We start from the raw sequence: 25150 nt of genomic DNA on the forward strand, positions 1-25150 counted from the left end.
TTTTTCAAAAAATTTTAATCTAATTTTAAGAATCTAATTCATTAGGAATGCTAGAAAGTCCTCTATTTCATAAAATATCCACTTTCCCCACCACCACCACTTCTCTTGTTAGGTTAAAAACTTTTTCTTGAGCTCTTTCAGGAATTCTTTTTGGGGGGGCCTGATACCAATTCACATTGTTCTTTGAGGATGTGCATGTTACGGTTTTGACACTACTGTCTTCTGAGTTTATGGTTTGAGCTTCTCTGTCACCATAGCAACTTTCTATGGTCAGATTATTTTTTTGTTGTTTGATCACTCTTCAAGCCCATTTTCTTGACTTTTAACTTCATGTTAAAGTTGGGCTCAGCCCCTGGGGTGAAGGAGGCATGTCTGAAACTTCAGGTTTTTTGTTCTGTTGTTTTTAGAGCTTATTCTGGAAGTGTGTAAGTTTTCAATTCTTCTGAGGTGGTATAACTAAGAAAGTGCAGTCACTGCTCTCCTGGACTGTGCTCTGGTCTGTGAGTGATCATAAGCATTTTTTTCCTTTCTAGAACTGTGTCCAGAGACTCTATTCCTGCCAGTACTCCTCCTTGCCCTGGGACTGTGACTCAGAACCATGTATAGGCAATGCAACAGAGTCCCCTGTAATTTCCTTCTGACCAATTGCCTGACCCCCTTACCATCTATGGGCTGAGAGCTTCAAATGCCACAGCTACCCTTCAAAGCCTGATGCTGGTTGCTGGGGTGTGTCCTTGTTGGTGTAGCCAGTGTTGAACTTTACTCCACTGTCACCTCAGCGAGATAAATTTTTCCTGCCAACCTTCTAAACTGTCTTGGGCTGGAAAATTGTTTCATATGTTCTTGTCAGTTCTGCTTCTTCAGAATTCTCTTTGAGGCAATATTTTAATGTTGTTTGGTAGGGAATTTGGGAGAGCTCAGGCAAGTCCCTGCCTTTACTCTGCCATCTTGGCTCCTCCCCTCAATCTACTTTCTTGATCAATGCTACACAACCAACTTTGCATATTCAGTTACAAAGGGAATTTTTAGAATAAGAAAGAAAAACATTCCTTTGTAAGGAACAAGTTCTTAAGATTCAGAAGAGCAACTTAAAAATTCTATTTTACTTGGTCAAATTATCTAATTTAGACAGCTCATTTCTGGAAGATCAGAGGGTTTAGTCATTTCCAGCAATATCTTCAAAATATGCATTCTGGGGGCAGCTAGATGGATAAAGTGGATAAAGCACTTGCCCCAGATTCAGGAGGACCTGAGTTTAAATCTGGCCTAAGACACTTGACATTTACTAGCTGTGTGACCCTGGGCAAGTCACTTAACCCTCATTGCCCCGCAAATAAAATAAAATGAAATTAAATATGAATTCTTCTGTGGCATCACTTCCACAGATTAATACATACATACATACACACGCACACACATATATACACACACACACATTGTGCCCCTCAAAATAAAAACTTTGGACTTCATAGAGATTCAAAAAGATACATATATGTATATTATATATGTCTATAGTATAGATCTTTGAATCAGTGGTCAATTATTAGCATTCTTGGGTACATCTAAATAAGTTTTCTACAAGGAGGAGGCAATGTGAACATCACATACTTATCAAAATAACAATAACTTGATGGAGAATGCAGGACAAAGAACTAGAGAGGATTAATATATCAGATACTCCATATCATGTACATAAACTTTAAGATTATTTCATTTATTTAAAGCATATGTAGTACCCATTGAGTTATTCCGCCCCTACCACCACACTCATTCACAAATTATGTTCCCCAGAGGATGACTACCTTAGGTTCAAGTTACTCTGTTGGTTGAGCACATACAGATACAGCCATGCTTAACTATGGCCATCACCTTGCCATCCACCTGGTCACATCTATACTCTCCCAACCAGACAACCAGAGGTCTTGCCCTGGAGGGTCTAAGTTTTAAAACTTCTAACCTAAATTAGTGCCACCCAGATTGACTCTGCTTACATCCCAGCTAGCAGCCACTGTCTATGGGATAACTATCATGGAAACGTAACCTTAGCAACTACCTCTGTAGGTACTGCAGTTCCCCCTCCTGCACCAGCACTTCTACTGAAGACCCAAAAAAAGTTCTCACCGCCAGAGTCCTTGACAGTGTCATATGGCTAAACCTCAGAAAAGGACTGTGTTTTGTCAATGCAAACATCACTAAAAGAAAATTAACTGTCATCTGTTTTTGCCATTGCATGCTACAGATTGACCACCTTTTTATCTGACTTGACATTTCATGAAATTTCCTATTATGTTGCAAATTAAACCAACTCTGAGGTACCACCTATCAGACTGGCTAATATGACAAAAAAGGAAAATAATAAATGTTGGAGAAGCTGTGGAAAAACTGGAACACTAATGCATTGTTGGTGGAGCTGTGAACTGATCCAACCATTCTGGAGGACAATTTGGAATTATGTCCAAAGGGCTGTGAAGCTGTACATACCCTTTGACCTAGCAATACCACTTTTGGGTCTTTTTCCCAAAGAGATCATAAAAAAGGGGAAAGGACCCACATGTACAAAAATATTTATAGCTGCTCTTTTTGTAGTGGCAAGGAATTGGAAATTGAGGGGCTGCCCATCAATTGGGGAATGGCTGAACTAGTTGTGGTATATCAATGTAATGAAATTCTATTGTGCGGTAAGAAACGATGAGCAGACAGATTTCAGAGAAACCTGGAAGGATTTGCATGAACTGATGATGAGTGAGATGAGCAGAACCAGGAGAACATTGTACACAGTATCATCAACATTATGTGTTGATCAACTGTGATAGACTTGATTCTTCTCAGCAATACAACAGTACAAGATAATTCCAAAGGACTCATGATGGAAAAGGCTCTCCAAATCCACCTTCACATGTGCTACATATGACTCCTCTATTCTGACACTGCCTACACACAAGTGCAACCTCTTATCATCTAATACTTGAACTATATCAATAGCCAGCATATTGGTCTCTCTGCCTCAAGTCTCTCCCTACCTCCAGTCCATTCTCCTCTGAGCTGTCAAACAGAGGTCTGCTCATATCACTCCCCCATTCGATAAACTCCAGTAGCTCCCTATAACTTTCTGGATCAAGTATAAAAAATCTTTCGTTTGATTTGTAAAACCCTTCTTAACCTGGCTTCTTCCTAACTTTTAATCTTCCTACACCTTATTCCCCTCTACCTACTCTATGATTAAATGAAACTGGTTTCCTTTCTGTTCTTTGAACAAGATTCTTCACCTCCAGATTGTGGGCATTTTCACTGGTTGGAATGCTTTGTCTCCTTAACTGCCTCCTGACTTCTCTAGTTTTTTTTTTCAAGTACCAGATAAAACCGACCTTGTACAACAAGTCTTTCTCAATCTCCTTTAATGTTAGTGCCTTCTCTGAGATTACCTACAACTGATCTTGTATAAAATGTTTGAAAACAATTGTTTGCGTATAATTTCTCTCAGTAGACTGTGAGCTCCAAGAGATCAAGAACTGTTTTAGTCTTTATATTCTCATAGCTTAGCATATAGTACCTGACACAAAGTCAGTACTTAATAAATCCTTGTTGATTTCACTTGATATGGACTTTGTAGACAAGACAGACAACTAACAGATATATGTAGTGAAAAAATAGATAAGTAATCAAAGGATATGAACAAATAGTTCTCAAAGGAAGAATTGTGAACTATTAACACTACATGAAAGAATATTCCAAATCCCTAATTAGAGAAATGAAAATCACAACAACATTGAGGTTTCACCTCATAATAAGCAAATGGGCAAAGATGACAAAAGACTGCAACAGTCAATGTTGGAAAGAATATGGAAAATGAAAGAGAGGAAAGAAGGAGGGAGGGAGGGAGGGAGAGAGGGAGGGAGGGGGAGAGAGAGGGAAGGAGGAAAAAAAACGAGAGAGGAAGAAAAGAAGAAAGGGAGGGAAGGAAGGAGGGAACATTTGTAAGCACCTAATACGTGCCAAGCACTGTGCTACATAATTACAAATATTATCTCATTTCATCCTCACAACCTAGGAAGTAAGTACTACCATTATCCCACTTAGAGATGAAGAAACTGAGGCAGAAAGAGGTTAAAGTAAGTTCTGAGGCTGGATTTGAACTGAGGTCTTCCAGACTCCAGGTTCAGCACTCTATGTAGCTAGATGCCTTAATAAGGACATTAATGTGATGTGGACCAGTATCCATATTTTGGAATTATGAAAAGAAGATGGTTGAAATGTCCATATTTTTGACTCAGAGATTCTACTACTAGGAAATGACCCAAGAAGGTCATTCATAAAAAGAAAGCCCCTGCATGCACCAAAATATTTATAGCAGCACTTTTTGTGATAGCAAAGAACCAAAAACAAATTAGATGCCCATATGAAACAAAAAATGGCAACAAAAAATTGTGGTACATGAATGAAAAGAATATTAGCATATAATAAGATACAACAAATATGACTACAGAGAATCATGGAAAGATTTACATGAACTAATGCATAGTAAAATAAGCGGAAGCAAGAAAACAAACACAACAATATAAATATGTAAATGGAAAGTACTAGCACTATATTAGAAAATTACAGGTGGTGCAGTAGATAAAGCACTGGCCCTGTATTCAGGAGGATCTGAGTTTAAATCTGGCCTCAGACACTAGCTGTGTGACCCTGGGCAAGTCAATTAACCCTCATTGTTTTGTGCCCCGCCCCCCAAAATAAAAATTACAAAGAACAGCACAGACTCAAAGAAGAGATGTGAGAAGATATCCCATCTCACTCCCTTGCAGATGTGGGAAGTCCATGAATGTGGAACACTGGATATATTTTCAGACTTTTTAATGTATTCATCAGTTTTATGTATTTTTTGTACCTTCTTCCTCTTTTTATTTTTTTTCCTTAAAAATTTCTTTCTTATATGGGATAGTTGTCTGAAAGAGGGAAACACAGAAACTGAGAGAAATACTGGTGATATAAAAAACAAAAGATAAGAGTTAAAGTTTATTTTAATGTCTATATCTGATATGTAAGATTATAAAAGGAATAAAAAGAATCAACACAAAGATATTATACTATGGGCCAGCCCCAAATAGCAAAATGGTAAAAGGATATGAACCATCTTCAAAAGAAAAACAGCATTCTAAATAAATTTGTTAAATGGGAAAAAATGAAAGAAAGCCACCTCATAGCATAAGATAGATGTAAGGTAATTCTTCAAGCTCACCTCAAAAATTAGTAAAGTTGCTTAAAATAAAAAGAACAGCAAACCATCAAGAATCCCATGGGAAAATGCTCCAAACAACTAATAACCAAAGAAATTCCAAAGAAAACAATTTTGATCTTTTACCTTACACCAACCAAACAAGGAAAAATGAAAAATTCTAGAAAGCCAGTCTGAGAAGAGTAGTAAGAAGATAGACAGGGGCAGCTAGGTGGCGCAGTGGATAGAGCACCAGCCCTGGATTCAGGAGGACCTGAGTTCAAATCTAGCCTCAGACACTTGATACTTACTAGCTGTGTGACCCTGAGCAAGTCGCTTAACCCTCATTGTCCTGCAGAAAAAGAAGAGGAAGATGAAGAAGAATAGGAAGAAGAAGAAGATGATGATGATAGTCATGCCATGAATTAGTCCAACTGCTGTGGAAAACATTTTGGTCTTCTGTCAAAAAAGATACCATCTCATTGCCTCTGCCCCATGTGTCTCTCCACTGGACATATGCCCTCCATACAAAGGTCAAAATAAAATAAGAGTGCCATGTATGCCAAAATACTCATGACTATGCTTTTTGGGATAGCAAAAAACTAGAAACAAAGTAGATGAGCATCAATTGAACACATTTTGATATAGGCATATCATGGAATATTACTGCATCAGAAGAAACAAAGACAAAGGAAAAATGTGATTTACTATGAAGAAACCAAGGAGGCAATATATACAAATATAATACAAACTAAAAAAAACACTAAAAAGGCAGCTAAAATGAGTAAAAGCATCAATCATGCAACAAACAATGACCAATGCTACAGAGAACAGATGATGAAACATACCTCCCTTCTCAGTAGAAAGATAATAGACTATAGTTGTCAGATGTTGTATATACTGTCAGGATCATTTGATGTCTTGATTGATATTGCTTGACTGTTTTTCTTTTTGACAAAGGAAGGCTGTAAGAGATGAAAGAATAGTAGGAGATGTCTGTGGCCTTTAAAAAAAGGTATCAGCAAACCTTTTAAAAAATAAAGTTAAAATACAATTACCCACTTAGAATTTAGATATCACTGAAAACTCTTAGAAAAGGAAATTTTAATACTGAGACCCGATTACAAAAGTTGAAGAATGAATGAATGGTAGGATACAGAGGCAAGGAATTAGAAACATTTTCTATAAGTCAAGGGAAAAAAACAACACAGATTAACCTCATACTACATATCCAACAAGTGATCAACTTTTGCATGAAGACCTCCAATAAGGAGGGGGAACCACTATTTCCCCACAGCAGTCCATTTTACTTGTTTAATTCTAATGAAGTTTTTCCTTTCATTAAGCCTTTGTTGTAACTTCCACCCATTGCTCCTAGTTCTGCTCCCTGGGGTTAACTAAGACAATTCCAATCTCTATTTCACATGACACAGTTTTCCCAATACTTGAAGCAAGCTGTCTTGTCTACTCTAAGTGTCTTCCTCCCCAGTCCAAACATTCCCAGTCTCTTCGATCAATCTTCAAATATCATGAGAGGGGGCTCTGCTTCCCTCCTCTGAATGCTCTCACATTGATCACTGTCTTTTTTTTTTATCTTTGATAAAACAAATAAATATATTTGAAACATGGTCTAGGACAGAGGGCCTATCACCTTCTTAATACTGGAAGTTATGCCTTTCAGTGCAGGCAAAATCTTCTTGAACACCTAACACATATGTGGAATGTTGAGCTTCCAGTCCAATAAAACTACCCCTATCTTCAGATAAATTGCTGTCTTTTTAACCTAAATACAAGACCTTGCATTAATCCTGAATAAATTGTATCTTATTCTATTTGGTCCAATGTTCTAAGATTCTGTCAGGAACTTTCTGAATGCTAACACTGTTATCCAGTGAATTATCTAAAGCTTCCTAGTTTGATGTGTCTTGCAAATTTGATAAGTATAGCACCTATGCCTTTAGCCAGGTCACTGATGTTTAAAAAAAAAAAAAAGTTTAAAAAATAAGGACCAAACACAGATCCCTGAGACACTCCATTAGAGACATCATGCCAAGATGGTTAAAAAAAAATTAGTGACTAATTTTAGATACCAGTCATTCAACTAATTCTGAATCTATCCAATTGTACTGTTGTCTAGTTAATGGCTCTCCATTTTTCCCTTTAAAAAAAAACCATGAGAGATTCTATCACTTTGCTAAAATAAAGATATCCACTAAAGCTAAACAACTGCTCTAATCTATTACTTTGTTTTTGTTTTTGTTTTTTGTTTTTTTGCAGGGCAATGGGGGTTAAGTGACTTGCCCAGGGTCACACAGCTAGTAAGTGTCAAGTGTCTGAGGTCGGATTTGAACTCAGGTACTCCTGAATCCAGGGCCGGTGCTTTATCCGCTGCACCACCTAGCCGCCCCTAATCTATCACTCTGTAACCAAATTTTTAAAAAAGAAAGAAAGAAAGTTGGTGTGACTTGTTCTTAAAGTCATGTTGGTTCTTTCTGAGTACCTTTTTCTTTTCTAATAATCATTCCTTTCATCAGCCAATAAAGATTGTCTACTGTATGCCAGGAACCATCCTAAGTGCTACTGACAGAAAGACAAAAATGAAATATTTCAATCCCTGGCCCTTAAGGAGTTTACATTCAGAATTCATCAATCACAAATAGGTGCTCTCATACCACACCAGGTAAAATTTGAGCATCAACCTCCTGTTAAGTTTTTTTGTTCTGTTCTTTTTAGTCCAAAGATTATTCTGTGACAAAACCAAACAAACAGAAAATAGAAAAGAACTGAAATGCTCTGCTTTTTGTCATCAGTTATCATGCATTCACCCTTAGCTACAGTCAGATGCTATCTTTAATTCTCTTCTTTTCCTAGCTGTTACCAAAAAAACTTTTTTGGTTATCCTTTTAATTCCTCACTTCTGCCATTATTTTAAGTCAGTTACACACTATTATGTCCTTCCTCTGTCACCTGTCCTTGCTTTTACCTTCTGTACATGTCTTTAAATATTTAAATTGGTTGCTGAGTTCCACTGTAGAAGGCCTACATCACAGCAGACATTCTTCAGAAAGCCTGAGGCATTACAAGGTATGCAGAGAAGATAATTCACATCCATCAAATATTTCAAGACCCAAAGAAGAAAATATAGTAAGGAACAATAACGCTGAGTGGGAGCTGATTGCTTTTATTTGCAGGATGTGAGGTCAGCATGACCCTGATAAACTAGACACTATGAATTTATTCAACCAGGTGCTTAGAAAAACAACTTGCAGCCTACAACCCCATTTCCCCAGTGTTTAGAATGACGAGCCTGGGGAACTTAGTGATCATAGCCCCAGTCTGGAAACTGTATTCCATCATCACAAGATACTAAAGGGTCACAGTTTACAATCAGCTTTGTTTACCTATTACATGGCTAAAAAAATCTCCAACTTCCCCTCACTTATCTCTGCTACTCCTTCCCATAATCTCCATCTCCCTACATGCATCCATTTTAGTCCTACTCCTCCATACTGCCTATCACCTCCCTCTTTCCTGTTTTTTCACTATACCCTTCAGGATAGCTGTTATATTGCTTTAGAAGAAAAAAACAACTCCACTGCATGCTGGATCAATTCATCTTATAGTCTTTCTTCCTTCTGTCCCTTAGAGGAAACATAGCTCCCTTTGGAAGACAATGGCCAACCCCCACAGTTCCAATTATTCCTTCTCTCATGCTTTATTTACTCCACATTCCACACACACAGGGTCAAGGACTAAACATATTTCTTGTTCCTCATTACTCCTTGTAAACCACCCTTAAACCACTGTCACTCAGCAACCTCTCTGATCAAAAGTTCATTTTATTTTTTAATATCAGTCTATCCAAATCCTTGTCCAAGCCATTTGCTGGAAATCCAAATAATTCTCCCTCATACCTCAAATTCAGCACCTTGTTCTTGTTCAGCACTAGCTTCCTCTCCACCCAAGTTTATGCTTTCTTCTTCTTCTTTTTTTTTTGCAGGCAATGGGGGTTAAGTGACTTGCCCAGGGTCACACAGCTAGTAAGTGTCAAGTGTCTGAGGCCGGATTTGAACTCAGGTACTCCTGAATCCAGGGCCAGTGCTTTAACCACTGTGCCATCTAGCTGCCCCTTTATGCTTTCTTCTTCAGAGATCTGAATATACTTTCTGATTACAGGATCAATGGATCACAGATTAAGAGCTGAACTGTATCCTGAGATCATCAAGTCTGATCGTTTTTATTTAAAGAAGAGGAAAACAAGAAGGGCAATTCTAGATGTGAAATCAGAGGACCATGGTTCAAACTTAGCTCTGCCGCCTCTGTGACCCAGAACAAGTCATATAAATTAGTGGTATCAAACTCAAATAGAAATTGATCTCTATAGACTGTATCATAATGACTTAGAAAACCAAAAATTAACATGATCCACGTAGTAGTGCATTCTTATTTATTTTGTTAAGCACTTCCTAATTATATTTTAATTGGGTTCCCATCTCTGGTTTAAATTCTCTGGACATCAGTCTCCTCATCTGTAAAATAAGGGGCTTGGATTAGATGACAGTTAAGAGTAATCCAACTCTAAATCTGGGATCTGATGTAGGGGGATTGGGAGAGAAAAAAGAATAAGTTCCACTAAGTTTTAGATGCCTAGAGGATATCTAGCTAGAAAATTCCAACTGGCTTAAGTGCTTAATAAACATTTGCTGATTTAAAACAGCAGTGGAACAAACATCAAATATCCACTAAGGTGCAATCTCCTTTAATTCGGGGACTTTTGTCCTAAGAAAAGCTCATTTGCTGATCCTTCTCCCCAGCCCCCAAGCTTTGGACCCCTCCTCTGGCAATGTTTAACAACTTCTGCCCAAACTCTGTATTTGTTTAGTCTAGTCAACTCTTTGGCTAGTCCCAGCAATACCATTTTAATTAACCTTTCACTTCACGGCTTGAACTAAATAAAGCCTTTCCCCACCCACCAGTTGTCCCAATAACAGGCATACCTCCACACCAAACAATACAACAAAATGCCATAAGCATTAAGGGCCAAGTAGTAAAGTACCGTGTCAGGCACTAAAGGAGAGACAAAGTTGAGATAAGATTTCCATTGGTGACTTCAAGAAGCTCAGTCTACTTGAAAGAAGAAAAATACATTGAGACAGATAGCTGTAATAAACAGTATTAAAAATATGTTCATTTAAGAGCTTTTTAAAACTGCTGACAAAATACAGCACCCATTCCTGTTAAAAACATTAGAGAGCATAGGAATAACTGGCACTTTCCTTAAAATGATTAGTGCCTAAACCCATCAGCAATCATTATCTGTGAGGGGGATCAGCTAGAAACCTTCCCATTAAGATCAGAGGTGGAAAAAAGATGCCCATTATCACCACTATTAATCAGTAGTGTAGTAGAAATGTGGCTGAGGAATAAAAGAAGAAAAAGAAATAGAAGGAATTAGAATAGTCAAAGAGGAAACAAAACTATTACTCTTTGCAGATGATATGATGGCATACTTAGAGAATCCTAGAGAATCAACTAGTTGAAATAACTGACAAATTTTGGCAAAGTAGCAGGACATAAAATAAAGCCACAAAAGTCATCAGCATTTCTATATATTACCAACAAAGCCCAACGGCAAGAGATAATAGAAAGAGAAATTCTATTTAAATAACTGCAGACAATATAAAATATTTGGGAGTCTTCCTGCCAAGACACACCCAGGAACTAAATGAACACAATTATAAAACATTTTCACATACAAAAAAGTCCTATCTAAACAACTGGAAAAAATATCTATTGCTTATGGCTAATCCAAGCTAATATAACAAAAACGACAATTCCCTCTAAATTAATTTACTTATTCAGTGCCACACCGATCAAACTACCAAAAAACTATTTTGTAGCGATAGAAATGATAATAAAATTCATTTGGTAGGACAAAAAGTCAAGAATATCAAGGGAATTAATGAAAATAATGCAAATTAAGGTGGCCCAACCATACCAGATCTAAAACTATATTATAAAGCAGTACTCATCAACACTATTTGGTACTGGCTAAGAAATAGATGTAAATCTGTGGAATATGTTTGGTACACAAGACACAGTAAATGACTATAAAATCTACTGTTTGATAGATAAACCCAAAGACTCCAGCTTCTGGTACAAGAACTCACTATTTGACAAAAACTGCTGGGAAAATGGGAAAACAATGTGGCAGAAATTGGGTATAGACCAATATCTCACATTGCATACCAAGATAAGGTCAAAATGGATACATGATTTAGACATAAAAGGTGATACTGTAAGCAAATTGAGTGAGCATGGAATAGTTTACCTGTCAAATCTATGGAGAAGGGATGAATTTATACACAAACAATAGAAAAAGAGCATGATGAAATGCAAAATTGATTATTTTTATTATATTAAATAAAAAAGGTTTTGCACAAACAAAAACAATGCAACCAAGATGAGAAGGAAAGCAGAAAGCTGGGAAATAATTTTTACAGTTGGTGTTTCTGATAAAGTCCCCATTTCTTAAATACATAGAGAACAGAGTCAAATTTATAAGAATAACAAGTCATTCCCCAAATGATAAATGATCAAAGGCTATGAAAAATAAGTTTTCTGATGAAGAAATTAAAGCTATCTAGAATCATATGAAAAAATGTTCTGAATTACTATTGATTAGAGGAATGCAAATTAAAACAACTCTGAAGTACCACTTCACACCTATCAGACTACCTAATATGAAAAAAAAGGAAAATGATAAATGCTGAAGATGTTATGGGAAATTTTGGACACTAATGCATTGATGATAGAGTTGTGAACTGATTCAAGCATTCTAGAGAGCAATTTGGAACTATGCCTAAGGGGCAATTAAACTGTTCATACCCTTTGATTCAGCAATACCATAGCCTTTATCCCAAAGAGATCATAAAAAGGTGAAAAGGACCTACATGTACAAAAATACTTATAGTAATTCTTTTTGTGGTGGCAAAGAAACGAAATTGAGGGAATCCATATCAACTGGGGAATGGCTAAACAAATTGTCGTATATAAATGTAATGGAATACTATTGTGCTAAAAGAAATGATAAGTAGGATGCTTTCAGAAAGACCTGGAAAGACTGACATGAACTGATGCTGAGTGAAGTGAGCAGAACCAGGAGAACATTATACACAGTAACAACAACACTGTCCAGTGATCAACCATAACAGACTGAGCTCTTCTCAGAAATACAATGATCCAAGACAGTTCCAAAAGACACATGATGGAAAATGCTATCCATATCCAGAGAAAGAACTGATGGAGACTGAATTCAGATCAAAAGATACTATTTTCACTTTTTTTTTTACAGCTTTTTTTCCTTTTGTTCTATTTCTTCTTTCACAGCATGACTAATGTGGAAATATGTTTAATATGACTGCGTATGTATAACCTATATCAAATTTCTTGCCATCTTGGGGAGCGTGGGGAGGGAAGAGAGGGAGAAAAAAATTGGAACTCAAAATCTTATAAAAAATGAATGTTGAAAAGTATCTTTACATGTAATTAGAAAAAATAAAATACTATTTACATTTTTTAAATGAATGATGAAAACCACCTTTACATGTAATTGAAAAAATACTATTTACAAGTTTTAAAAAACAGTTTTTTTGGGGGCAGCTAGGTGGCCCAGTGAATAAAGCACTGGCCCTGGATTCAGGAGGACCTGAGTTCAAATCTAGCCTAAGACACTTGACACTTACTAGCTCTGTGACCCTGGGCAAGTCACTTAACCCTCATTGCCACACCAAAAAAAAAAAAAAACAAACAACAACAAAAGTGCTATGTGAGATCTAAAGAAGATCATTACCAATCAAGGTGATCCAGAAAAGCATTCTGGAAGTAATATTTGAACTGAACTTTAAAGTATGGACAGGAATTGAATACCCAATCCTAATTTCTCCCCCTCAACTCCAGGTTCACCTTATCACCAGCTTGGCAGTCCCCATACCTTGCTGTCCCCAGTGCTATTTCAAACTTAAATTTTCCTAAGCAAAACTCATTATCTTTCCCCCCTGACCCTAATAAAATGGTTTGTTTTTTGCCTTTTTTTTATCTCCAGCACTTAGCACAGTGCTTAAACTCATTGTTGGTACTTACTAAATGTATATTGAATTTAGGCAAAAAAAAAAAAAGTTTGCCCCACCAGGCACAAAGAACTTTAGTTTAAAAAAAAAAAAGCAGAAGTGAGAAAGTGAAGGGACTTGACACCCTATTTTACAGGCCACATTGGTGAACAGCAGCATCAGCTTAGAGATGCATTTATTGTTTCTACAAAATGTGGCAAATTTCTCTTCATTCTCTGAGCCTTCCTTCCACCCTGACAACAGCCCCTTGACATTGTAGGCAGTAAAAAATTGAGGACAAGAAACAAGTAGCCCAACATTTACCTTTTTTCCATTTCATACTTGTTCATTCAGAACCCCAAAGCTCCCCATCTCTACTAACCACATCTTTCCATTTGGTTCCTAGTGAAAGATTTAAAAAGAGAACCAACAAATTGGGATTAGAATATTAGGTTATAGACCAGACCTACATATTTTTCATAAAATCAACTACAATGTAATGTTTTTACTGTAGCTTTTCAAAATAAACTGACACTATAAGCCTCTCTATGTACTTCTGACTTTTAGAAAAGATATTTCATGATACTGGTTTTTTGTTGTTTTTTAGCATACCCTACTTTAACAGGAGGGTAAGCTGAGTAATGTAGTGGATAGAGCTCCAGGCCTACAGTCAGGAAGACCTGAGTTCAAATCCTGCTTCAAACACTTCCTAGCTGTTTGACCCCAAGCAAGTCACTTAACACTGTTTGCCTCAGTTTCCTCATCTGTAAAATGAGCTGGAGAAAGAAATGGTAAACCACTCTAGTATCTTTGCCAAGAAAACCCCAAATGAGGTCATGAAGAGTCAGACAAGACTGAAGTGACTTAACAAACCTTAACAGTAAGCTAATTTTTCACAAAATCATCCATTCAATCAATTAGCATTTACTGAAGCCCTTTATCCTACAGCTGTATTCCTTAATTAGCTAGGTACAATAATACTTTTTGAAAAATTTTTTATCTTACAGGAGAAATAAAACCCTTATCTCTCAGAAACAGTATCATACTATGGAGCCAAGAGAATTCATGTCATATACTGATTAGAGCTATAACTTTAAATCAATTCAAGAATTATTCATTATAGACAATACTGTGCTAAATGCTATATGTGCTATATGTTGTATGAGCTTCTAGGGATAAAAAGACAAAAGACATTCCCTGGCCCTCTAAGAACTTACATTCTAGTGGGGAGAAACAACACATACAAAGATAAGTTAAGGAAGGAAGAGGTAGTCAAGTGCAGTGGAATAAGTGTTCAATTTAGAGCTCAGGGAAGGCTACTTCTGCTACGAGCTCCTATATGACTAGGCAAGTCATTTAATCTGGCACTCCCTCCTCTGTTTGGACTACAAGGCCTCTAAATTTCCTTCCAGGCATAAATCTAAAATCCTATAAAATATTAACAAATAGGAGAACCAAGAAAAGTTTCGTGTAGGAAGTGGCACAAGATCTGGGCCTTGGGAGCAGTTAGGTGGTGCAGTGGATAAAGCACTGGCCATGGATTCAGGAAGACCTGAATTCAAATTTGACCTCAGACACTTGACACTGGGCAAGTCACTTAATCCTCATTGCCCTGGACCCTCAAAAAAAAAAATTTTTTTTTAAATCTGGGTCTTGGAAGAAGCTAAAAATTCTATGAGACTGGGGTTGGGGGGAGGAAGAGAATAGGAAGGATAGATCCCTAACAGGAAATGGAAGACTGAGTTTGGGAAAACTGCAAAAAGGTCAGCCTGACTGGGCCACTGAGTGCATGGAAGGAAATAATATAAAATAAATCTGGAAAGGGGGTGAGGCAATAACTGTGAAGAACATTAATGCCCACCTGAAAAATTTATATTATCTTAGAAGCAATAGGAAACATTGAGAATTCTTGAACATCAAGGGAACATTGTCAAATCTGTATTTCAGGAAGTAGTGTGGAGAATGGAATGGAGAAAGCAAAAACTAATGAGAACTCTATAAAAAAGGCTGCCAAGAAGTGATAAAGCACTTATGTAGGATAGTACCTATTAACTCAGCATTATAATGAAAACCCAGGAAGTGATTAGAAGTGGGAAAGGTGTCAAAAGTGATACTAAGGTTACAAACCTGGGAAGACTGGGAAGCTAGATGGCACAGTGGACAGGGCCAGGCCTGGAGTCAGGAAGACTCATTTCATCTTTCTGAGCTGACATCTCACCTCAAACACTTCCTAGCTGTGTGGCCCTGAGTAAGTCAATCCTGTTTGCCTCGATTCCTTCATCTGTAAAATGAGCTAGAGATCAAAGTGGCCAACCATTCTAGTATCTTTGCCAAGAAAACCCTACATGGGGTTACAAAGAGTCAGACATGACTGAAACAAATGATCAGCAATAACAAAAGAGAAAGGAGTTTTCTGTTTTGAACATGAGAGGCATCCAAGTCTAGGGATGTCCAGCACGTAGTTGTTGATGCTAGACTAGAGCTCAGAAAGGGGGTAAGGTTGGTTATATGGATTTGGAAGTCATGTGAAGAGCTGATAAATGAAGCGATAGCTTAATGAGATCGTTTAGAAACAGTATGGAGCTAAAGTAAAGTGAGCAGAACTAGAACAATGTACACAATGATATCAACGTTATAAAAAAAAACATTTTGAAGGACTTAAGTCCAGAAGACTGAAGATGAAACAGTGTTCATCTCCTGACAAAAAGGTGATGGACTTAAAATACAGAAAGAGATATAAGTCTTTGTTTTTTTTTTTTAACATGACCAACACAGGAATTTGTTTTGTTAGACTATGCATATTTGTTATAAGGGTTTTTTTAAATTGTTCAATGGATATGGAAAGACTAAGAAGGAGAGAGAATAAATACTTGTAAAAATACATATATATATATTTTTAATAAAACAGAGGGCGACATTTCTCAAAAAAAAAGAAGGAATATAGAGCAGAGAGAACTAGAACAGAGCCATGAGGAATACAAACACGTAGAGAGAAAGATGTGACTAAATGATAAAAACAAAGGAGATGGAACACCAAACAAAGAGAAGGAAAATCAGAAGACAACATTTAAAAAAAAACAACAAAAAAAACAGAAAGGAGAGTATATCAAAAGCTATGGGGCAGGTAGGTGGCAGAGTGGATAAAGCACCAGCCCTGGAATTCAGGAGGACCTGAGTTCATATACAGCCTTACTAGCTGTGTGACCCTGGGCAAGTCACTTAATTCTCACAGTCCCCCCCCCCAAAAAAAAAGAAAAAAGGCTATGGAGGTCACAAAGAATAAGGAATAAGAAAACCCATCAGATTTAGCAAGTCGGAGCCTGTACATAACCCTTGGTGAGAACAGTTTCAATTAAATGGTGGGAAGTCAGAAAAGAGAGAGGGAAGGAGAAAAAATGGCTTTTTCTAGGGTTATGGCTGTAAAAAGAAGAGAAAACAGAGAAAAATAACATGAAGACCTGCTGGCAGGTTCAAGTGAAGATGCTTTAATGATGAGGAAAACCTGGGGATGTTTTCCTTGGGGTCAGCATGGAAGGAGTCCATAGCGAAGTAAAAACTGAAGATAAGATGGAGAGTTCAGTAGAAGGGGTAAATCTCCCAAGGAAACGAGAAGGGATGGTTCAAGAACCCAGTTGGAGAGGTTGTCTTTTATGTCATGGCTGGAATTTTCTCCATCTTCATCGACAACTCCCCAAAACCCTACCTTCAAGATTCAGCTCAAAGGCTACTTCCTATGAGGGAGTCTTTCCTGATTTGCCCAGTTGTTGGGACTCCCTTTCTACAACCCTCTCCTCCCCTTACTTGTATTTGTATCTTCATAAATGTTTCCGTCCTTCTACCCAATCCCCCACCACCAAATTCTTGATTGTAGGAGATGCTTCCTTTTTGTCTTTATATCCTTGGTTTCTAGGCTAGTGGCTGGCACATGGTAAGCATCTAACATATTTGCTGACCTGAAATGGTCATAACAAAGAGAGAGCCTGTATCTTTGGGATAAGGAAAAGGAAAGGGAATGACGCATAAGGATTATGAGGTGCAGAAATAAGGGGAAGAGGGAGCTCACTATGGATGGTCTCAATTTTCTAGGTAGTTAGGTGGCACAGTAGATCACACTGGATTGGGAATCAAGATTTGGGTTCAAATTTGTTCTTAGAAAAGCTGTGTGACCCCAGGAAGTCATTTAACCTCTATTAGCCTCAGTTTCTTCATCTATAAAATGGAAATAATAAAAACGCCTACCTCTCAGGACTGTTGTAAGGCTCAAATGAGTTACCTATAAGTAAATGTGTATATGTGTGTGTATGAAACCTTAAAGTACCATATAAATGCTAGTAGTAGTGGTAGGTAGTAGTAGTAGTCATCGTCATTGTTGTTGTCTCATTAACTTATGTAGAAAGGTCTTCTGTAAAAGAGTCAGAGGAGAAGAGGAAGTATAGAGGATCCAGTTGAAATTAAATAACAAGTGACCCTGGGCAAGTCACTTAACTCTCACTGCCCCCCCCCCAAAAAAAAAAGAAAAAAAAAGAAATTAAATAACAAATTTGTAGCAGATCCTATGGACACAGATGTTTTACTTCCTCTAGAATGTGAACAGGAGTGAGAAATACTAATGGTGGGGGAAACCCACGGTTGGGATTTGGCAAGACATTAATAGTGACAGGATATTAACAGTTACTGGACATGGGGAGGGCAAAGTATAGCTGAATTGGTTACATATAGAATTTTTTTAAAAACCACAGTAAAAGGATGAAGGCAAGGAAGGATTCCATCAACTCTTATGGGTTCAATTATCAACTTTATGGAGACAAGTGTCGTATAGTGGAAAGAGCACTGCATTTGGAGGTCAGGGGACCTTGGTTTGAATCCTAGCTCTGCTGTTTACTATCCATGACCCATGGACTATCTTGGGCTTCAGTTTCCTTATTTGAAAATGAAAGGGATGGACTAATGGAGTAGATCACATGAAAGGTACTTTCCAGTTTTAAATCTATGGTCCTATACAGATTTAGGAGACATAAGATCATAGATCTGGAGGTAGAAGAGATTTTAGAGACCATTCGATATAATGTCTTTATTTTAAAGATGAGGAAACTAAGTTTAAGTGACCTGTCCAGGGTCACCCAAGTGACAGGGCAAAGGGTTTCAACCCAGGTGCTCTGATTACAAATCCAGTGCTCTTTTCCACCTCTCATCTGCCCTTGAATTTTAGTCCCACATTGCCCAATGCCAGCTAAACATCTCCACTTGATGTCCTATCAGTCATGGACAAAACAGAATTTTCTATAATTTTCTAAAAACCTATCCTTCTTCCAAATTTCCTCATTTCTGCTGGACACACTCTTACTTTATAGCAACTTATACACATGTCATATCCCTCTCCCCAGAATTGACTTCTGAGGGAAAGTTAAGTGGACAGTGATAAATTTATGGGAAGTAGCAGGGGAGGAGGTTTTTCAAAGGCAACCTATGACTCTTACACATAAGAATTAGGAGAGTTTGCTAGCCACAGGGCTGGGAAGTATGATTTGAACAGCACTGCTATCCTAGAAGATTCAGTGGAAGTATATCCTCTCTCATACACTAGGAAAAAAGATGGTTTTTTTATGCTGCTGTTTATAAGAAAAGCTCACAATGCTCCTATTTGCAAATCATTTTTTTTTTGTATTCTGGAAACTTTTATTTATTTAAAATTTTTTCTTATAATAAACATTTTTATTTAAAGTTTTGAGTTCCAAATTCTATCCCTCTTTCCCTCCTTCCCCTTTCCCCTCCCTGAGGGCAGTAAGCAATCAGATATAGGTTATACATGTGCAATTATGTAAAGCATTACCATTAGTCATGTTGTACAAGAAAACTAATAAAAGAGAAAAAACGAAAGAAATAAAGCGAAAAATAGCATGCTTGTGGAAATGTTCTGCATGACTGCACATGTATAACATTGAATTGGGGGGTGGGGAGGGAAGGAGGAAGAGAATTTGGAACACAAAGTTTTTAAAATTGATGTGAAAATGTTTTTACATGTATCTTGGAGAAAATTCTAAATAAATAGAAAAATAGAATGCTTCAGTCTGTATTCAATCAATATCAGTTTTTTTCTTTGGAGGTAGATAGTATGCTTCATCATTAGTCCTTTGAGATTGATTGTCTTGGATCACTGTATTGCTGAGAACAGTTAAGTCATTCACAGTTCTTCATCAAAAAATATTGCTGTCTGGGCAGCTAGGTAGCGCAGTGGATAAAGCACCAGCCCTGGATTCAGGAGGACCTGAGTTCAAATCCAGCCTCAGACACTTAACACTCACTGGCTGTGTCACCCTGGGCAAGTCACTTAACCCCAATTGCCTCACCAAAAACAAACAAACAAAATATTGCTATCACTATGCACAACATTCTCCTGGTTCTCTACATCAGTTCATAGCACAATAATATTCCATCACCATCATACACCACAGCTTGTTCAGTCATTCCCAGTTGATGGGCATTCCTTTGATTTCCAATTCTTAGCCACCACAAAAAGAGATGCTAGAAATATTTTTGTAGAAATAGGTCTTTTTCTCTTTTGGGGAATGTCTTTGGGATATAAACCTAGCAGTGGTATTGCTGGATCAAAGGGTATGCACAGTTCTATAGCCTTCTGGAAACAGTTCTAAATTGCTCTCCAAAATGGCTGGATCAGTTCAGAGCTCCACCAACAGTGGATTAGTGTTCCAGTTTTCCCACATTCCCTCCAACATCCAACATTTTCCTTTTTTGTTATATTTGCCACTCTGATAGGTATGAGGTGGTACCTCAGAGTTGTTTTAATTTGCATGTAGCTAACCAAATGATTTAGAGTATTGTTTCATATGACTATAGATAGCTTTAATTTCTTTATCTGAAAACTGCCTGTTCATTTCTGTTGGCAAATCTTAACTCATGACAATTGTGTTTGAATATTTTACCACCAATATTTGTGTAGCAAATTTTAGCCTTTTGTAAAAGTCATCAAGATTTAAAAAACAGCTCTGAAGTAATTCATAGCACAAACAAATCTCTATTTAATTTTTAACTCAAACTTAAATACTAGGAAATGTTTAGGACACAGGAACTCAAGTTTCAGTAATTTCATACTTATTTCCTCTTTGCTAATAACCAACATCAATCACGTGGTGAATTTTAGAGGTTGAAATAATCCTATTTGTCCATTATTAACACTGACAAGACATAAACAGTGATGGGACATTGAAGAGCACTATATAGCTGAACTGGTTGCCTACAGAGTTCCAGAAACAGTGGAAGGGAAGGGCAAGGAAAAATTGCATTCATTATTATGGGTTCAATTATCGGAGACAAGTGTGGTACAGTAGAAATAGCACTGAATTTGGAGGTGCTTACTGAAGTAAATCAGTGAGCTTCCTTTATATTTCTCTTCAGTGACAGCATTCTTATTTGAGGGGCAAGATTTGATTTGTAATTATGATGCAACATCATTATACAACAAATTTAAATATATAGGACTTCTCAAATAATACTAACTATTCATATCTCTGGACAACAACCCTGTCAGGTATGTGATATTGGTGATGATGGCGATGATAATTGCTGAAATGTATGTTATACTTAACAAAACATCTTTAGCATATATTATCTCATATGATTTTTACACATACTCTGATGGACCATATGGCATGCATGTGTATTGTGCAGGCCAAAAAACTCAGGAAAAGAAAGGATAAGTGACTTGCCTGGGATCACAAAGCTTACTAAGAGGCAGATCCAGGATTCAAACTCAGGTCTTCTAACACCAAATCCAGTTTGTTTTCCACTAAGGCATACAGTGCCAGTGTTACTATGCCAGTTTTGCAGGTGAGGAAAAAGAAGTGCCAAGATGTTAAATGACTCACTTTGATTACAGACTAGTGTCAGAGACAAGGCACACAGATTTCAGAGACCAAGGCCAGCACTCTTTCCCCCCTAAAACATACTATCTACACCTAAACTTCAAAAAGAATTTCTCCTATAAATATATGAAATAACACTAGTCTAAAATGGCAATTCCTTCCTCTCTCATTAGATACTCCCTCATTGTTGCAAAAAGGAAGTCAGTCATTTGTGAGTAACTTCAAACAAGAGGACAATTCCCAAATTTTTCTCTCTACATGGTAATTTGAATGAAATTACATAGAACAGAATTTCTCCCTCTCTCCAAATTATTTACATAAAAAATGAAGTTTTCTGAATACAGAATGTTTGTTTCCCTATGACTTTGTGATTTATACTGAATTAATTAGAATATTTTTATTGTATTATTCCACATGCTTTTTTTTCTCTTCCATTTCCAGTTACTATGGGAATGTTCTCTGCCTATTAATTACTCACATTTCCATAGTGCTTTTCTGTGATAGTGTAAGTATCATTATCTTCATTTTATGTTATGAGGGAAACTAAACTTCAAAGAGGTTAAATGACCTATGTGCTGGTAATTGTCCCAGCCATAATCGGAAGTGAACTCATTCTCACCCTTCCACACCCTCCATCCTCTTTCTAAGGTCCCTATTATTGTCAAGGACAAGACCATCCTCCCAGTCACTCAGCTTGAAAACCAAGAGTTATCTTTGACTCACCACTCTTACCCCACAGATCCAATTAGTTGTCAGGTCCTGCCAATTGTAACTTCATAACATCTTTTGTATATGCCCCTTTCTCTCCTCTAACATTGCTATCACTCTGTCAGAACCTCTTAACACTTCACACTTGCACTAATTTCAACAACTAGATGGTTGGTCACTCTTTCTCAAAGTATCTTCTCATTCCAGTCTACCCTCCATTCAACTGTTAAACTGATCCCAAAGAGCAGGGCTGACCACACCCCGTTCAATAAATTACAATCCTTTTATCATCTCTAGGTTCAAATATAAAATCCTCTTTTTGGCTTTTAAATTTCTTCATAACCTAGCCCCCTTCCTATTTTTCCAGTCTTCTTACACTTTACTATGCGCCCCTATCCCTATGAGATCCAGTGAAACTGGACTCCTTTTTGTTCCATTCACAAGACAATCCAATTCCAAACTTCATATCTTTTCACTGGTTGTCCTTTGCTTCCCCTCATTCCTGGAACTCTTCCCTGCTGAATCCCACCTCCTGGCTTCCCTCAAGTTCCTGCTAAAATTTCATCTCTAAAAGATGCCTTTCCTAAACCCCATTAATTCTAGCATCTTCAGTTTATGAATTAACTATGATTTACACCATATTTTGTTTGTACATAGTTGTTTGCATATTGTCTCCCCCATTACTTGACTGCAGGGACCATTTTTTGCCTTTCTTTATATCCTCAGGGCTTAGCACAGTGCCACTTAAAAAGTCATAGAGCAAGATCTGAAATCAGATCTCTCAGATGCAATATTCAGCAAGATAATAACTATGGCATGCTGTCTCTCTTCAGGGGTCCAAGAAATAATAATAGATATTATATAGCATTCAAAGGCTTGTGGCATTTACATATTTTCATTTAAGTCTCAAAACAAGGCTATGAAATAGGTACTCTAGAAAGTATGATCAGCATTTTAGAGATGACGAGACTTAGGCATAAAAGAGCCTCATCCACAATCACAAAGCTAGTAAATGTCAGGCAAATAGAAACTCAAAAATATCCTTGAGTCCACTTCCTCAACTCTATCCTCTCAGCCAGCTGCCTCTGCTTAAACAAATACATTAAACATACTCACAACTACGTTTAAACACATACATTACCTAGGAAAATATAAATTCCTCAATTCAGGAATATTTGACACAACAACTTCAGGTGTCACAGAACTGTTGCTATCAAAAACCTTCCAAAATCTCTTTCCCCTAAAATGTTTAATAACAAAACTGAGCAGCATCAAATCAGAAAGAGAAAACTCTAATGGATGAAAAAAAGGCAGTAAGGAGCAGAAATAATGGTGGAGGGAAGAGGTGAAGAGGCGGAAATGATAGAATAGAAAACAATTTCCATCCAACAGTCAGTCTAAAGGGCACCATCAGCTAAGTTGAACAAAAGGGACATCAGAGAAATTTTAGAGGTCAGGTAGTTTAAGTGGCTTTTCAAGCTGCCAAGATAACCTTCAAAAAACTCAATTTAACTATATCTCTTCTAGGCTCAAAAACAAGCAATGGCTCCCTTGCTAGTTAGGCTTCCATGCTTTAAGTCTTTCCCTGTTCTGTAAATCCTCTCTTTGGTCTTCCTAATAGAAAAGTCTGACCATGTTACCCCCTATTTAAATTCCAGTGGCTATTACCTTCAGATTCAAGTATAAAATCTTGTTTGGCTTCTCAAGTTTTTCATAACCTGGCCCCTACCTATTTTTCCTTTCTTAATTATATGTTAGTTACTCTTCAAAGTATGGAAATGGATAGAGCGCTGGGTCCAGAGTCAGAAAGATTTCAGTTCACCCATGGCCTCAGATACTTACTAGCTGCCTGACTATGAGCAAAGTCAGTTAGCCTCTCTTTGTCCGAGTTTCCTCAGCTGTGAAATGGGGATATTGAGAGCATCAACATCACAGTGTTTTTGTGAGGATCAAATGAGATATTTGTAAAAGCACTTAGCACAGTGCCTAGCACATAATAGCTGCTATATAAATGCTTCCCCCTTTCTCTTCCATATACTCTACACATCAATTACCCAGGCCTTCTTACTGTTCCTTCACACACACAAGACTCTAATCACCATTTTCTACCGGCTGTCCTCCAAGCCAGGAATGCTCTCCCCTCCTCACTTCTGCCTCCTAGCTTCCTTGGCTCACTTTATGACTCATCTCCCTCTGCCCCCACCCCCACACTACCAGTGATTCCTCTGAGGCTGCTTTCTGTTCACACTGTAACTCTCTTCTACCTTAAATTTTTGGCAGGTTGACTGCCCCACCAAAATGTGAGCTTCTTAAGGGACAACTTCTGGTTTTTTGTTTGTTTGTTTTTTGGTTTTTTGTATCTGCAGCACTTATCACACTGCCTGGCCTTTTAGTACAAAGCTTCTTAATCTATGGTTGAAGACTCATGGGGTTGTGAACAATTTGGCAACATTAAAAGGTTATGTATACCTATTTTATATACTTATATACATGGGGTCACATAAAAATTTCTCAGGTGAAAAGGGGCCACGAGTGGAAAAAGTTTAAGAAGCTCTGCTTTAGTAAACACTTAATAAATGCTGGTAAATTGTTATTGCTATTTGAACTTCTATTTAAACCACAAATAAAGATAGATATTTTGCCTTTATAACAGAACACAGCAGGAAATCCTGGTTTCACATGAATAAAATGTTACAAAGCACAGAAAATTTGTTTGCATTGTTTGAATAACTAAAGAACTCTTTATTCATCCATAACCAAAGCATTTATTTTCAAATTTAAATGATTCTTAGAGTGCAGTGCTACTAACCCTTCTTGTTCTGAGGGTGTACTACTAAAGGTAGTCTTCAGCCATGACAAGATATTCAAATTAGAAATAGCTTAGTCTTTAGAATAAAGTGGGAATTGCTTCTTCAGTCATGTTTTAAACAAATAGGTCCTTACTTTCTTTTACTTCATTTGCAAAGCTGTTATTTTTAAAAATCAAGAAGCATATCAAGTTATTTTGCAATTTATTATGCATAGTTTAAACATTTTCATTAAAACTATCACTTTATTTTTGGATCAGATTATGAATTTTAAGATTTTGAGTTGATCTGGAGCATACAATTTCTCAAAAATATCCATTAAATACATGTTTCAGCAAGAAATTTGTGACAAAATAAATTTACTTCATCTTTATTAATATTGCAAAGAAAAAGACAATTTTCTCATCATACTTGAGCATAATAAAGACAGAGTGT

The 25150-nt window shown here is 37.1% G+C and overlaps 1 protein-coding gene across 2 annotated transcripts in view; it reads right to left on the reverse strand.

Moving 5' to 3' along the window:
* ARHGAP39 (Rho GTPase activating protein 39) overlaps window positions 1–25150 on the reverse strand; it is a 399852-nt gene that overhangs the window by 301339 nt on the left and 73363 nt on the right. For both annotated transcript variants that reach the window (XM_043976255.1, XM_043976256.1), the window contains exon 2: window positions 6061–6177. The gene's annotated coding sequence lies outside the window, so the exon portion shown is untranslated. The remainder of the gene's footprint in view (window positions 1–6060; window positions 6178–25150) is intronic.

The sequence above is a fragment of the Dromiciops gliroides genome, chromosome 1, assembly GCF_019393635.1.
Source record: "Dromiciops gliroides isolate mDroGli1 chromosome 1, mDroGli1.pri, whole genome shotgun sequence".
In the NCBI taxonomy this organism is placed as follows: domain Eukaryota; kingdom Metazoa; phylum Chordata; class Mammalia; order Microbiotheria; family Microbiotheriidae; genus Dromiciops; species Dromiciops gliroides.